Source organism: Hyaena hyaena, unplaced genomic scaffold (assembly GCF_003009895.1).
Source record: "Hyaena hyaena isolate Hyena2069 unplaced genomic scaffold, ASM300989v1 scaffold_18, whole genome shotgun sequence".
NCBI lineage: Eukaryota > Metazoa > Chordata > Mammalia > Carnivora > Hyaenidae > Hyaena > Hyaena hyaena.
In genome coordinates, this window is record NW_024080649.1 from 3,104,675 (window position 1) to 3,116,334 (window position 11,660).

Here is an 11,660-nt window from a genome sequence, read left to right on the forward strand (position 1 = left end):
TTAATTTTTTTTTTACAAATAGTTTATTGTCAAATTAGTTTCCACATAACACTCAGTGCTCATCCCCATAAGTGTCCTCCTCTATGCCCATCCCACCCTCCCCCCCACATCCATCAGTCCTCAGTTTTTGTCAGCATTCAAGAGTCTCTCATGGTTTGCCTCTCTCCCTTTCCCCCACCATTTCCGCCCTTCTTCTCCCCCTTGTTCCTCCGTCAAGTTCCTCCTAATCCTCCTATACGTGCAAACATATGATATTTGTCCTTCTCTGCCTGACTTATTTCGCTCAGCATAACACCCTCAAGGTCCATCCATGTTGCTACACATGGCCAGATTTCATTGTTTCTCATTGCCATGTAGTATTCCTTGGTATAGATAAACCACATCTTCTTGATCCATTCATCTGTTGATGGACACTTAGGCTCTTTCCATGTTTTAGCTATTGTGGAGAGTGCTGCTATGAACATTGGGGTCCATGTGCTCCTATGCCTCAGCATTTCTGTATCCCTTGGGTAAATTCCTAGCAGTGCTATTGCTGGGTCATAGGGGAGTTCTATTGTTAGTTTCCTGAGGAACCTCCACACTGTTTTCCAGAGGGGCTGCACCAGTTTACATTCCCACCAACAGTGTAGGAGGGTGCCCGTTTCTCCACATCCTCGCCAGCATCTAGAGTTCTCTGATGTGCTCATTTTAGCCACTCTGACTGGTGTGAGGTGGTATCTCAGTGTGGTTTTGATTTGTATTTCCCTGATGAGGAGGGATGCTGAGCATCGTTTCATGTGTCTGTTGGCCATCTGGATGTCCTCTTTGGAGAAGTGTCTGTTCATGTCTTCTGCCCATTTCTTCACTGGGTTGTTTGTTTTTCGGGCGGCCTTGCAGTAGCTTTGATGGCATTTCTGATCCTTCCCCTTGCTAGGGGTCCTTACACAGTAAATGGGGGATGTCCACTTTACCAGTGACTTGCCTTGCCTGAGGCCACCCAGCCCCAAACTTTCCATGTCCTCTATTGATGGTTCTCGGATAAAAATTCAGCTTCAGCGGTACTAAAATGAATAATGTGCTTGGCGTATCTACCGCTAGCCTTTATATACAGGTGTTTCTGTGTGTGCTCAGTGAAATGGAATCAATAATAACCATTTTCTGAATTAGTAGATTACTAAAAAATGGCCATGGTCTTAGGAGTCCCTGAAAAACCTTGGTTGTTGAAGAGAATCCTGTTGCTTCATTAGAAACAACTTCCTTAAAATGATTCTTATATCCCTTGTAAAACAGCTTCTTGAAAGCAGTTAATGATAATTTAGAATTTTACTAGGTTACTAGAAAAAAACGTTTTAAATTTGTTTTGATGTTTTACCTCTTTTTTGAGAGAGAGCCCATGTAAACGGGAGGGGCAGAGAGAGGAGTTCGGAGGATCCAAAACAGGCTCTGTGCTGACAGTCTGACAGCACAGAGCCCGGGGCTCTGACGGACGAACAGCAATATCATGACCTGAGCTGAAGTTGGACGCTTCATTGACTGAGCTACCCAGGTGCCCCAGAAACAACTTCGATCAAAGGCAGCCTATGAAGGAAAGAAAGTTGAGGACTATTGATGATATCTTTAGGTGGCACAGTTGAGCAGCCCTTGCGTGACTTCACCTGTCCCATCACCCAGTCTAGGACCCTTGATCAGATTTAACCTGGAAATACATATGCAAATTTATAGTTTTTAAATGAGAAGTGATTGGTAACTGGTTGGCTTGAACTTAGCCTCTTATCTCTGCAAATCATGTGGACCTCTGAGAAGTGGAAGTCCTGTACCCCGTGCCATGTACCATAAGATTTGGACATGGTCATTTCCAGCCTTTGAGATTGTTATATCCCAAAAAGATGATTCGAACTGAAGTGTGATCGGAAGAGGCACGACATAGCGCAAATAACAAATGCTGTTTGTTACAAGCGTGACACGGCACTTTTTATTCATCAGTACCAGCCGCAGAGCAGTTTCCCTTCGTTCGCTCCTGGTCCTTTCTGTCACTGAAACATTGAGGTTAACTTTATTTTTATCTTTTTTTTTTTTTAAATATTTTTTATTTATTTCTAGGAGACAGAGAGAGAGAGACAGCGTGAGCAGGGGAGGGTCAGAGAGACAGGGAGTCACAGACTGAAACAGGCTCCAGGCTCTGAGCTGGCAGTCAGCACAGAGCCCGACGCGGGGCTCGAACCCACGAACCGCGAGATCATGACCTAAGCGAAAGTCGGACGCTTAACCGACTAAGCCACCCAGGCGCCCCATTTTTATCTTTTGTTTTAAAGATTTAAAGTATTTTCTACACCCCACATGGGGCTCGAACCCACAACCCTGAGATCAAGAGTCGAATGTTCTTTCTACTGAGCCAACAGGGTGCCCCACATTCATGTTAACTTTAGCACCACATGGACCCAGAAAGAGAAAAAGAAAACTTTAAAAACCTAGGTGCTTGAATTTCATTTTTCTGTAGAGAAGCTTACTTTTGGGATTTTGATTTTCTAGTTCCCCCATCTAATTTTTTCAGAAAGGGGAGGTGGCCTCTCCCTGCAGAACAGCAGGATGGTGTCCAGAGTAAAAATGAAGCTTCTCATGAATCTGCCCACTGATTTAACTACCCGGGACGTCTGATCATCAGGAACAAATAGAGAAATGGAGGAAGCTTCCCTCTGAATGGCACAGGAAGCTGAGCTCCTTAGGACTGTCGAGCTGACCCCTTCCTTCCCTGAATTCCTTAAAAAGTTGTTTTGAATTTTTCCTGAGCTCTCCTCCTAACCCCTGTCCTGGCCCACATTGAACTACCTTGCCTTATGTGTCACTGATAAATTACTTCAGCTATGCTTCTCTTCATTTTCAAGTACTGTGGTACTGGTGTACCTGGATGGCTCAGTTGAATGTTTGATCCTTTTTGGTTTTTTAACTTTTTATGTTTGTTTATTTTTGTGTGAGAGAGAGAGAGACAGAACGTGAGTGGGGGAGGGACACAGAGTGAAGGGAGGACACAGAATCCGAAGCAGCTCCAGGCTCTGAGCTGTCAACCCAGAGCCTGACACGTGGCTCGAACTCACAAACTATGAGATCATGACCTGAGCCAAAGTCGGATGCTTAACTGACTGAGCCACTCAGGCGGCCTGAGTGTTTAATTCTTGATTTCAGCTCAGGTCATGATCCCAGGGTTGTGGGATCAAGGTCTGCATTGAGCTCCATGCTGAGCATGGAACCTGCTTGGGATTCTCTCTCTGCTTCTCTTTCCTGTTCGCATGCATGCGCACACACTCTAAAAATAAATAAATAAATAAAGTGATTTAAAAAAAAAAAAAGTACCATTTTATCTGTCCTAGAAGACATTTGGAAGAAATAAAGCTGATTTATTATCTGAACCATCCATGTAAACTAGCGCAGTTCTCTTTGAACGTGTTTGTCGACCTTTGTTTGAGGCTAAATTCTACCTCTGGACCTTTTGTGTATGGGTCTGTAAATTTGCTTTTTGTCTTAAGCTAGTTCAAATCTGTTTTTTTTTTTTTTTAAGATTTTATTTTTAAGTAATCTCTATACCCAATGTGGGGCCCAAACTCACAACCCTAAGATCAAAGAGTTGCATGTTTCACTCACTGAACCAGCCAGATACCTCCAAATTTGATTTCTGAGACCCCTTCACTGATTGCTATGGCCTCTGCAATTTATCTGACTTGCCTACCTTGGTAATGATGTCTGTAAGGATTCTGCCTCTCCACGTGTACACAGGCTTTCTTAGGGCAGAAACTCACTTTTTATTATGTGCGAAGTCTAAGTATCTTAGGAAAAAAGAAATCTTCATTAAAGAAAAAGATACACATTATTTTTTCCATAGAATAAGATAGGGAAACCTATTTAAGCTAACATAGGCAGAAGGGAACTTACTTGTTACGAATCAGTTACGGGTATTTGATGGAACCCAAGGTCAGAAGCATAGCTGGACCTCAGGAGGAGCTAGGACTAGAAATCCAAAGATCAATAGGAATCAGGGTGGCTGCATTAGTTTCCAGTCCAAATGCCTAATGAAAATTAATTCCTAGAAGTGAGAATATAGTCAGCCAGGTAGTATCACAATGTCTACTTTCTAGTTCCATCAAGGGCATGGGGATGCAGGTGTGAATGGGAGGGGGATCACGAGGGAAGCAGTTCCCCAAGGCCGACACTGTATAACCACACACTGTGTGTGTATGCTCCAATTCTTTGGTAATCTGCCCTCTGAAGGCATGGTCTTCTGCATCTCTTAGGGTGCCCTGCATTAAGCCGGGCTATAGGGAGGGCTACGTAGATTGAGTATGATTTATCATGCTGTGTCTGAATGAACAACCATAGCCAAATTTGTTGAAGGAACTATCTATGAGTCCCAAGTTGAATTTTGATATATTGCCCACGTACCTAACAACCAAAAACTCCATTTACCCCTGCATGCCTACAAACCATCCTGCTTTCTCTGTAAATAGATTCAGCTGCCGGTATTTATTGGTTTCCTATAAATATTTTAAGTTATCATGTTTTCCTCAGCTCCTCTTGACTGTGACAGTTTTGATGACCTTGACAATTTTGAGGAGCACTGGTTAGATATGTTGTAGGATGCCCTCTATTGGAATTTGATATTTTCCATAGACTGAGATTACAGGGTTGGGGGGAAGGAGTAGGAGGTGGGAGGAAGGCTATAGAGGTGAATTGCTTTTTTTATCACATTGAGGGTGAATACTGTGAATATGACTTTGTGACTGTTGATGTTGACCTTGATCAACATACTGAAGTAGTGTTTTTTAGGTTTCTCTACTATAAAGTTATTCTTTGGAAGGAACTTTAAATACTGTTCCTTATAGTAAGTCACCATGGGCAGCACACAGTTCAGCACTGGGGAGTTATGTTCTAACTCCTTGAGAGTAGAGTACCTACATAAATTATTTGTAATTCTTACACATGGGACTTTGGTACACAGAATTGTATATTTGATTAATTTTTAGATGGCTTTTTAAAAAAATTCTTTAGTGTTTATTTTTGAGAGAGAGAGGTGCAGTGTGAGTGGGGGAAAGACAGAGAAAGAGGGAGGCACAGTATTGGAAGTAGGCTCCAGGCTGTGAGGTGTCGGCACAGAGCCCAATGCAGGGCTTGAACCCACGAACCACAAGATCATGACCTGAGTCAAATTCAGACACTTAACCTACTGAGCCACCCAGGCACCCCTGCATTGCTTCTTTCAAAGTGTGTGTATGTATGTGTGCATTGCATGTAACGAAGCAAGGAATCTCTACGCCCATGTGGGGCTCAAACTCATGACCCTAAGATCCAGAGTTGCATGCACTCCTGACTGAGCCAGCTAGATGCCCCTTTAGATTGTTTTTGGGGGGCACCTGGGTGCTCGGGTGGTTGAGTGTCTGACTTTACTTCAGGTCATGATCTCATGGTTCATGAGTTTGAGCCCCACGTTGGGCCTTATGCTGGTAGTGCAGAGCTTGCTTCGGATTCTCTGTCTTCCTTTCTCTCCCTCCCCCACTTGTGCTCTCTCTCAAAAATAAATATTTAAAAAAATATAGATTGCTTTTTGACCACCCTAAAAAAATAACAGGCAGTTCTGATTGAACATAGTAATTTGAATAAACTTGTTTATTTCTGTTCCCTTCCAAAAGCCACACACATGAGAGTAAGGTATAAAGAGAGATATAAATCCATAAAGACAAAATGAATGAAAGAGTACACTTTAGTTGATGAAAGATCTCAAGAAATTTTTGGAAGAAGGAAGGCCAATAAAGTTAGAAAAACAATTTAAATGCCTACAGGAAGAAAAGTCCACAGGAATGAAGTCACACCACAGATCCCTGAAAAACTCATAAATGGGAAGCACTGTTTACCTGTGAGGGTAGAAGGTGTGTAGCAGCCTTGAAAAGTGAGTTAAACTTCCCTCCCGATGCCGCCTCCACCAGGCCTAGCCTGCACAGCGAGGCAGCTGTTTCTCTCCTGACAAAACTGAAGGCTTAATCCTGAGCACCCGAGAGGATCCTGATGGGAGATCACAAGGCAAAGCCAAGGGCAGTGGCAAGTATGGAGTGGAAAGTAGGGCTTAAGTGCAAGTACATACTAATTGCTAAGACCTCTGCCTTCACCCTTTGGCTCCTAGGATACAGTAGGAATAGGAAGATTCCTCACAGGAGAAACTCAGGAGTCCAAGATCTACAGATAAGTGGCATTTGGTGGCTTCCACATGCTCACCCTGCAGTGAAATCCTTCAGTCCACAAGCTTTGCTGTTGCAAAACATCCACAAAGGTGTATGGTGCTTTGCTTAGCAGCTGAATACAAGTGGAGAGCCAAGGACTGTCAATCATTCTTTGAAAGCCTTAACGTGGTAGAGATCAAAACAAGTAAAGAAAACGGCAGAGTAAGAGATAAGGCAGAAGAAAAGCAACCGAAAAAAAACTGCTGATAACTTCAGCCAGATGATACTGTACCCATGAGTACAAACCTAGAATTCTATTTACAAAGGAACATTCAAATAAAATATAAGTAAAATGGAACATTAAGAGAATGAGAATTACAAATTTGAGGCCACCAATGAATGCTAAAATCAATCGGCAAAAGCTTAAGTAGAAATAAGATATTTACATAGCCACTAAGTATCTCCCCTAAAGCATTTACTAGTAACAAGGACAAAAGCAGTAATTTTACAGTGAAGAAAGCTGGCAGACGCCACCTCAACCAGGTGATCCAATTTAATGTCACCAGCAATAAATAACATCACATGCCCTTGAAATGATCCCTTGAGGATACATCACCTCTGCTGCATTCCCCCAATTTATAACCTCCATCTAATCATGAGAAAATATCAGACCCATATTGGCAGACATTCTACCAAACCACTGACCAGTATTCTTTAAAAGTGGTCAAGCTCATGAAAGACAAGGAAAGACTGAAGAACTGTCACAGATTGGGGGTGGGGGTGTGTGTGTGTGTGACAAAGGAAGAATGACAACTAAATGCAATGTGGGATCCTGGATCGGATCCTGGAACAGAGAAAGGAAATGTCCTTTTTCCTTGCCACCAGTGGAAAAACTGGTGACATTTTTTAAAAGTCTGTTTTTGTTTTTATTTTTTTAACTCTGTACTTAATAGCCCTTTTGCAATCTTAACTCTTTTCGTTTTGGTACTTGTTCTTTGGTTATGTAAGATGTTAACATTAGAGGAAGCTTGGTGATGAATATATGGGAACTCTGTACTATATTTGCAAATGTCTGTAATCCTAAAATTATTTCAAAATAAAAGGGTTTGGTGGGGTTTTTTTTGTTTGTTTTGTTTAATGAGAGCAGGAATAAAAAAGGAAAGCAATAGCAGGGCTGGAAAATAAAAATGAAGAAATCCTCCCACAAGGTAGAACAAAAAGGAAAAGATGGAAAGTGAGAGGCTCACACAAGAAGAGGAAATCTGAAAGGGAAAATGAAGAAAGTATCACAGAAATAATATGAGAAAACATCCCAGAACGAATAATGATGATTTGGGGCTGGAAAGGACCCCTTGAGTGCTCAGCGCAATAATGGGAAAGGGACTCCTACGGAAGCCTATCCTGGTGGAAGTTCAGAACACTTGAAGGGATAAGAATAAAGTCCAAAATCACAGAGCATGGCAACGCTTTGGATCACCTTGAAATCATGGTGAAACATGAAGAAATACCAATATCTGGCCCTGCTACAGATCAATGAAAACAGAATCTCTGTTTCAGGGGAACCTGATTCATGGTGACAGCTGAGAACCACTCCCGTGAGCTTCCAAAGAGAAACAATAGATTGCTTACAGCAAATCAGGAAACCCATACCCAGTGTAAACAAGAACACTAAGCAACAATGCCTCCTGAAGGAATATATCTTCTAGAGTTCAGGACACTCAAGAAATCTCTTGTTCATGAGAACTAAGAATTATCACCCTTAAGTCTATTCAAAGGTTTGGGATTTTTCTCAAGACTTTTTTTTTTTTTTACTTTTTTTTTTAAGAGGGTGCACCCAGTTATTTCATTTGCTATGCCTATTCCTTCCAAGCTATTTTTTTTCTTATTTTTTAAGAAATATTTAAAAATGTTTATTTATTTTTGAGAGAAAGACAGAGCATGAGCAGGGGAGGAGCAGAGAGAGAGGGAGGGAGACACAGAATCTGAAGCAGGCTCCAGGCTCTGAGCTGTCAGCACAGAGCCCGATGCAGGGCTCGAACCCACAAACTGCCATGTCATGACCTGAGCCAAAGTTGAACACTTGCCCGACAGAGCCATCCAGGCATCCCTCAACCTATTTGTTCTTAAACACATCCTCTATTCAAGCTGCTTAGTTTTCAGTATCTTCTATAATCTGACCCAATATAGCCTATCAGATTTTATTACCTAGATCCTCTGCTCCCAGCCAGCCACTTCCCCTACCGCCTACTACATCCACCTGCTCTTTCCCACCATTTGTACCCTTGAAAGTTCTTTTCCATGAGCCAGAATATCCACCTCCACCCCGTTCCTAGCACCAAATGGGTTTTGTTACGAGTTTTGATCGCTGTTGACCAGTCGCACCGTGTCTGGTCTGAGCTCGGTGGGAAGTGGAGCCACACTGGCGTTCAGTAGCAGTGCCTGCCACAGGCACAGAGAGTGGCGGCGGATGGGCAGCATATTCACCATGTTGCCCTGGATGAATCTGACTGCACAGTCAAATGTTAAGTCTCACTTTCTCTATGAGACCTCACATTACTCCGATCCACTGACTTCTCCCTTCTCTAAGCGCCCATCACACTCATGACCCTTTTCATTCTTTGGTGCCAGACTAGTTCCTTTGTTAATCTTTCCAACTAGACTGGAGTGTCCTTGAGGGAGGAGATTGGACAGTATACTTCTTTTGTTTCTTCCCTGTACAGAGTACAATGTTCCATACAAAGTAGGTGCTCAGAACACATTGGCTCGGTTGGAGTAGCTATAGTCGTCCCTCACCGTATCCGTGGTTTCCTTTTAGGCGGTTTCAGTTACCTGTGTCCGCTGTGGTCTGGAAGTGGATGATCATGCTTCTGAGGTACGGTCAGAGGTCCGTTGTAAGCTAACACCGTCACAATGACTGTCATCCACCTCGCTTCATCTCATGTGGGCATTTTGTCATCTCATATCATCACAAGGAGAAGGGTGTGTATAGCACAATAAAATAAACTGAGAGAGAGACTTACATTCACGTAACTTTTATTGTAGTTTGTTAAAAAAAAAAACTGTTTAAAGTTTATTATTGAGAGAAAGTGTGCAAGTGGAGGAGTGGCGGGGGAGAGAATCCCAAGCAGGCTCCATGCTTTCAGCACTGAGCCACCCCCCACCCCTTCAAAAAGGCCTAATCTATACCAGAGAGCAAACTAGAGTAGTTTGAGATTATAAATAAAAGATACAGGGGCACCTGGGTGGCTCAGTCGGTTGAGCATCCAACTTCAGAACAGGTTATGATCTCACAATCTGTGAGTTCAAGCCCTGCGTCAGGCTCTGTGCTGACAGCTCAGAGCCTAGAGCCTGCTTCAGGTTCCGTGTCTCCCTCTCTCTCTGCCCCTCCCCGTCTCACGCTCTGTCTCCGTCTCTCAAAAATAAATTTTTAAAAAACGTTAAAAAAAATACATTCCCAGTTGATATACGTAGGAATAGTAAAATATATATGCCTCATATATTATTTGTGAGAAAGAACTGGAATTCTAATGAGAACTAACATTCGAACATCCAGGAGTTAATTGGAAGGCTGCTGGATATAAAAGAAACACAAACACACATAATTAAAATGATTGACAATGGGGCGCCTGGCTGGCTCAGTTGGAAGAGCAAGTGACTTTTCATCTTGGGGTCATGAGTTCGAGCCACAAGTTGGGTGTAGAGATGACATAAAGAAAAACTTTAAAAAATTAAAATGATTGATGATTGTAGGGTCTTTATTTTTACTTTGGTAAAAAGGAATACATTTTCTGAAACTGGGGGATGGGAGAGGTTAGACCCGTTTGGATCTAATGTGTTTGATGTACTTTCCCATACTAGAACTGTATATTTTTTTTAATTAAAAATCTTATTTTTATTTCATTATTTTTTTAACGTTTATTTATTTGAGAGGGAAAGAGAATCCCAATCAGGCTCCGTGCTGCCAGGGAAGGGCCTGACATGGAGCTCAAACCCTTGAACTGCGAGATCATGACCTGAGCCGAAGCCAAGAGTCGGCTGCCCAACCAACTGAGGCACACCTCCCCCCAGTTTTTTATTATAGATAGAGAGAGCACAAGGAGGGGAGGGGGGAGAGAGAGAGAGAGAGAGAGAGAGAGAGAGAGAGAGAGAGAATCTCAAGTAAGCTCCATGCTCAGTGCAGACCCTGATACAGGGTTCAATCTCATGACCCTGGGATCATGACCTGCGCTGAAATCAAAAGTCAGAAGCTCAACTGACTGAGCCACCCAGGCGCCCCAGAACTGTACATTTATATATTATTGTGCTGATAATGTGGCCTTATAAATATAGTAGCAATTAAAATTAGCAACACTTAGAGGGGCACCTGGGTGACTCCGTTGGTTAAGTGTCCCACTTTGGCTCAGGTCATGATCTCAGCTGGGGAGTCTGAGCCCCAGGTTGGGCTTTATGCTGACAGCTTCAGATTCTATGTCTCGCTCTCTCTCTGCTCTTCTCCTGCTTGTGCTCTGTCTCTCTCAAAAGTAAACATTAAAAATTTTTTAAAAAGAAACATTTATAAAAAAATTTCTTCAAGAATATTAGCTTTGTGGTATGGTTTTTTTTTTTTTTTTAAGGATATGCTGGATTTTTTACGCTTCAGTTGGAATTGCCCTTGTATTCATTTTTTCTTGGTGCTGAGAATAGTGTCAGTTGTGTATTTATCCACTGTAAATGATACTTTTCGTTACAAAATGTAAAATTATTGGTGTACCTACACTCAAATGTGTAAAATTTATATGCGTATACAGTGTGATACCTTATCTTTGAAACGTATTTGTTATATCATCCACAAACATACATATTTTACCATTTAATATAAAATATACGACTGTTGTGTATCATTTTTATGATCGTTTTTCACGGATGCATGTAGCTTACCAACTGAGATCTTTTTTGATAATAGATTCCACCTTTGAGAGGTATTCACCGGTGCTCTAATAATTGACCAGCACATTGATAAAAAAGGGATGTAAAATATCACATTTCTAGCAACTTTATGCAAATGAATATCAATACAATAGATACGTATGACTCATATTTATCATATTATTTATTTTAAAGTTGGGATTTTAATGTGGAGACTGGCCAGACTTCTAGGGGTAATGAATGGCCATTGGATATTAACAAGGTAAATGAAGGAACTGGAGTCCTTGAGAAGCCATGACTCGCACACCTGGTAGCATTTAAATGGCATGTCCTTTGCTGCTTGCCACCATGTGACTTGTAAAGAAGTGGGATTTGTTCTAAGTGTATACCGAAACATGTCTTGTGATTAACATAACTGGTAACAGACACTGTCCCAATAACTTTTAAAATGATGTTTATGACTCAGTGCCCAAACAGGCAATTCAGAGAGGAAGGATCATTGGCGTTCAGAGGAGAGAGAGGGCAATAGCTGCTGTGTTTATTTTGCTATGGTCCATTTAGTCTTTCCTCACAGAG